Genomic DNA, 6,000 nt, shown 5'->3' on the forward strand with positions numbered 1-6,000 from the left:
CTTAATTATTAACCTAAGCTACTTGCTGCTATTAACTGTTTTGTTCCAAGTCTTTAACGACCATAATGGGAGTAACCTGGAATTGTTCTTCCATTGGTATATGACTGGATCCTCCAACAAGAGGACAATGAATCCATTTTATCCTCCTTTTTCCCCCACAACATGACAGAAAAACAGAATGGTTTCTTGATATGCTCATATCCAATCTGGGAGTGACTTTCACAGCAAGTGGATTTCAAGGTTTCCTTATATACTCTTCAATTTTTCCATGGCATCCCCAACAGTGTCTGTATTTGGCAGGAATTCTGCCCAAAGGGTGTTCAGACCCCTTATCACATCTCAAGTACCTACACCCCTGCAGTTCCTTATACAGTCAGCAGTGGAAAAAGAGTGCAGCAGACTTACACATGGTTATCATTCACCCCATGGAGAACCATGTGCCTCCACTGGCTGCAGGGAAGACCCAGCTCAGCCTACATGAGCTACTGAATAGCTGTGTGAACATCACCCCTACTCCCACCTCTGCACTCATCTGTTTGAAGCCCAGATGGTTTTTGATGGAGCCACCAGAAACATGATGGGTTGCTGAGCCCCTGCACTGGTACAGATGCCTTCATGGAAGTTTCCACTGAAATTCAGAGGACGCTCTCAGACACCACAGCATAACTGCAGTTTAATGAGTTACCAAGCACCAGTCAAACAACAGCAGTATGTATGCATGCTCTTACCTCATCTCCAAAGGGAGGTGAAACAGGCTTGCTTGTTCTTCCTCGGCCTCAATTCGGAGGCACAGCGGCACAAAGTCACGGGCAATCAAACTTTAGGGAAGTTCTGGAGCTCTGCCCAGCAGTGGAACCAGTTGTGTTTGGTTTATTCTTAGGCCAAGCCCCAATGTCTCAGCTGCATATAGCCAATGATTACAGGAACCCAATGAAAGTTAACCCTATCATGCTCAGTAGTCTACACTCAGTTTACTTACTAGCTGGAATTACATTGGAAACATGGTCAGAAGCAAGAGTAAACTTGAGGGAATTCTCAAACAAAAACGTATTGCCAAAGAAGAGACAGTTCAAAGATGATAACTTGAACACAGCAGAGCCAGATGCTGGTAACAGGGTCCACTGACAGTCCCAAATGAGGGGATGGATCAGGTCCAGGGTCCCTCCAAGGAGTGCCCTTGGGAGCAAGAGGAGACAGGGCTGGAGGCTCATCTACAACATGGACCCATGATCCAGCTAGAAGGCAGGACTAGAGATGGGACTGAAGACCAGTATTCCTACAACATAGCTCAGAGAGAGATTACAGGCCCAATGCTGAGCTTAAATAGGGCTCCTGACCCATGGGCAGGGTGTGGATGGGGGTCCCAGGTGAGGCTGATCAGGGCCCTTAAGGCTTATTGCTGCCCTCAGGGCCCTGACATTCCTCCTCCCAACATACTCAGTCACTCAAACTCTCTAGATCATAGTGAGCAAAAAAGTGAGCTATCACCTCTGTCGTTCTGTATAGCATTTTGTGATCCAATCCTAAGGAAACGCTTTATATAGGAAAAACTCAACAAAATATCCAAGGTTTGCAGTTTCAAAGGATTTGAGTGGGATGAGGAGTTTATTCTTTGCAGGAAGTCACAGATGAGATAAGACACTGTATAGGGAACCATCCCCCTGAAGGAGATGAAACCTGAAAAGAAAGAGGGAAGCTGGTGAAGAACGTTGTCCTTAATAACCAGAAACACATGCCTATAATTCGGATCAGGAGAGGAATAGTTGAGTCACACAGGAGTCTTGTTATATGAAGTGTAAATACTCTCCCGCTACAAGCTGATGACCATGTTTAGGTATGATTACCCACCAAAGAGGAAAGCAGTACAGTCTGATGAATAAGTGCATGTTTGTACGTGAGTGCAAGCAATTTTTTTTTCCTGCTGAAGGAAAGTTCTGCTCAAAAACATCTCCCCGGGCCATCCATTTTTGTTTGTTTGCAGTTATTCCTTTGGAGGTTGCAGATTTTAGGCGTATGAGTAGAAATAGCCTTACGGACAGGCTCAGCATTGGGAATCTGAGAAACGTTCCAGCATGGCAACCAGAAAGGACACGGAGAAAAGCAGGAGGTGTGAGCAGTAACTCTTCGTCACTAGGTGGAAGTATGGAGCCGTTGAAGACCTGTCTACCACTTGAAACACAACTGAAGGCGGCCGAGCTGTCACTGCTCTGTCTGACACAGGTCCGGGACCGGTTTCTGTTAACCCCCTGCTCTTGAGGGAAAGGCCACGATCAAGCAGGCAGAGCACAGGAAAAGGAGGTGTGGGACCTATTCCCAGCTCTTTCACTCACTAACGCATGATTTGGGCCAAAAAGAGCTTCATCTTCAAGTCATCTGCGTGTAAAATGGGGACGGCAGCGCGCTGCGCGTGAGGCCTTTTGCAGGGCAGGTGCTCTCAAAGGGTAGCAGCATGGGAGACACTAAGTTTCCCCAGGACTTGCAGCATTTCTGGGATGGAAGAGCTTTGCAGGAGCCAAGCGAGGGCTCCCCTCCCGCTCCCCCCAGCCGTCGCACGGCGGCCACCTCGCGAGAGGAATGCGGCAGTTGTTGAACACCACATGGCATCTCCCAGCTGAACAGCTGAGGGGAGGATAATGTGGGATAAGGCGAGGTTTAGCAATTTTGTCTGCAACCACTCGGGAGTTTCCCTCCTCTCTCCCAGCCCTGCTAGTGCATGCACCACCCCAGGTCAAGGGCAGCAGCCTTTCCTGCCTGCTCCTCACTAAAGTCAGATATCGTCACAAGGGAATGATGTGGGAATGCTGCCTGCACTCACAATTCCTGCACCCGCACCTGTAAACAGAGCATAAAACACCCCAGAGGAAAGCAAGCCTAATGAGGCTCATGCTTGGACCAGCAGCATCATGTTTCTCTTGGACATGGTTATTGATAAAGAGCCTCCCCTCCAATGCAAGGTACGTCACGCTGGACACACAGTGGGGAAAAACAACATGAAACTGCTTAACTTAGGGACTCAGTCCAGACACAGGTCTTGGAGAAAGGTCTGTGCTTTCCAGCTTGGCATTGTCAGTAGCTAGTGCCCTCTTCCAGCCCTTAGCTATCGCATTTGTCGTCTCCCCAGGCAACCTGCAAACCCTGTGTGCCCAAGAGGAGATGGGTTATCCACTCACACCGTCAGCCTCCTGCCGAAACCAAATCAGGACTTCTGCAAATACTGAGGATCCGGAGCAAAGCTCCCAGGCTTGGAAAGTCTCTGAAGAAGATTTCAGCACAGCCCACAGGCCAACCTGCGCCTCAAACCTTGTGGATACATCTGTGAGTGAAATAAAAGGATCAAGGGCTTGGGCATTGCATCTCCATGGATCACAAACTGCAAATACGATCCCCTGAGTGGTTTTGACCCAGACCAGCTCATGTTAGCCCAAACAATTCCCAGGCGTGGTTCAGGAGTCAGCACGGCCGGCACCTGCTCCCAATGAGCAGTATGGCTGCAGTGACTGAGTTTTTGAGGCTGTTTTTTGAGTTTAACAGCATGGGCATGGCTGCAGAAGCAGGAAAGGGGCCCTGCAAGGTTGGCTTGCTAGTAGACATGTAGCCTGGAAGACTTTACAGGCTAGCGTGTCCTGCAAGGGCAGCCCCTGCACTGGCCATGCTGCTCCGTGCAGAGCTCTTACAGCTGCTCTTTCTTTCTATTAATATTTCACTTTTTGTGTATTGACACAAACTTCCTAGCAACCAAGGTCACAAGAGAAGGTGTTAAGAAGCTGGACTGATTAATAATAAATCCTGGGGTTTGATATCTTTTTTTTTGAGAGGCTCGTTAGACACCAGCAGGCAGGGTGCTGAGCTGGGATTTCCAAGGGAACCTAGAGGATTTGGAAACCCCACTGATCGAATTTCCCTCTCTGAATCCTAGCCTTCCTCCTTCTGGCCCTCAGCATCCCCATGGGTGAAGCTACCCATGGCAAGGTAGTTGAGTCTCAACCCAAGGAGTTGAGACAGTGCAGTAATGCTAAGCAGGGATCTGGCATCTGTCAGCCATGCTGAAAGTTGTCCCCTGGGGGTCCACAGGGGTTGAGCTTCTTCAGTTGTGATCAGGATCCAATGGTCTCCATAGACCAAGTAAATACTCTCACTGCTATCGAGTCCCACCATGGAGGGTGGACTGCACCTACTGCCTCCCCACTTTCTACAGCCCTAAACATCCTTCAAATGGGACCAGCATCATGGCCTTAAATGTCTGCCCTTGCCAAGCCACTGTGTTTGGTCCTGGATTTGCTGGAACAGGCTGAGCTGCCCACTGTGGTGAGAACCATGCCCTTTCCATCACAGTCCTAGCCACAGTAGGTCTGAGGTAAGCTGGCTTGAGATCTTAGGTACATATTATATTGTAAAATAACACATAGTAAAGTCCCACCTTTCCTTCTGAATTTCAATGTACTTAAGTCATGAATCACTTATGTCTGGATGCTCACAGGTAGGGCAAGAAGAATAGTCAGCCAGGGATGAGCAGAGGGATTTCAGAAGCGGTGTCTGGTTTTGCCACATTCAATTCCTCATTCCTCATGAACATTTCCCAAATCAGGAGAAGAAAGAGCCCCTGGTAGGTCAGGAATGGCACTCAGGCCTCCTTATCTTTACTCCAGTGTTTTAGGCACCAGGCCATAATCTCCCCAGCTGAGCTGCTCCCTTGCCTGCCATGATTTACACAAGGTGGGGTGGTGAAGGCAGAGAATATTAACATGAACACTGCATGAGCTGATCTAGGGAAGATAATAAGAATTTTACAAAAGGGGATTGAAAGTCAACTAAGAGGTTGAAAAGCAAAAAATATCCTTTTCATTTATCAGGCAGTACCTGATACCTTCAAATTTCCCTTTATTCCTGCTCCTTGGCACTAAAAAAAGCATTTTGTTTCCTGAAAATCTTAACATTCGTATTATTAACTTTTTCAGATGTTAAAGCCTTTTATTACCACTACTTCTACCTGCATTTGCAGCCTGTAACTGTGCTGCCTGACTTGCCTGGTTCATTTTTCTAGGCAATTTGCAACAGGCTCAACTCTTTCCTTTGAGAGGAAAAACGCTGGTGCTTCCCGGAGCCTTTCTGCATGTCTTTACAGGGTCACTTTTCAGCGTGATAAAACTCTGTTGAAATTGTTCCCATAGCTACTCTCGCTGCATTTAAACAGCCGATGAACTTCTTTAAATACTAAATTTATTGCCAGTGCAGCTGCTTTAATGACAGGTTTGAGGCTTCTTTGGTTTCAAGGTTGAGGGTGTTTCGGCTCGCATCCCCTGTGGTCGCACGCGTCGCGGAGGGGATGTGAGTCGCCCGGCCGCCTGCCCGTGGCAGATGCTGGAGCCTGGGGATGCACAGGGCAACTGGGTAAGGAGAAACCAGCACCTTGCAGGGGATTTGTCTGCTGCAGCCTTGGTCTTCTTGCTGGCATGTAGAGGATGCTCCCCTTGCTCCTGTGGGATTTACGAAGCACACGGGATGGCCAGGGAAAACAAAGGTCAAGGCTGGCTCCCAGACCCATCATGGCATAGAAATCCTCCTAAATGAAAAACACAGCCACAAGGGAAAAAATACAACTTCAAATAAAACACTAGCTGCATCTGTACTGTGAAAGAACATCCTGGTATTGAGGTCTTCCCAGAGACTTTCTTCTTCTGGGCTGCTCATAGACACCATCTCATTCACACTTCCCATCAAGCAGGGCTCCGTTTCAGTGTGATGGGCAATTGCTCCTTCAATCTCTGTGTTATCTTTTTATCACGCTAACAATAGTATCGAAGAAAAGCTACAGCTCCATTGCGTTGGGTGCTCTGTAACCACACAATGCCAGATACCGTCTAGCCTAAAAAAGCTTTCAATTTAAATGGGGGCAAAGAAACACAATCCTACATGATTGTGGGAAAAGATGCCTGCTACAGACTTTGCAAACTATATGATAACATCCCCACAAGAGAACTGCACAGGTTGGACCGCAGACCC

This window comes from Gymnogyps californianus, chromosome 3 (genome assembly GCF_018139145.2).
Source record: "Gymnogyps californianus isolate 813 chromosome 3, ASM1813914v2, whole genome shotgun sequence".
Lineage (NCBI taxonomy): Eukaryota > Metazoa > Chordata > Aves > Accipitriformes > Cathartidae > Gymnogyps > Gymnogyps californianus.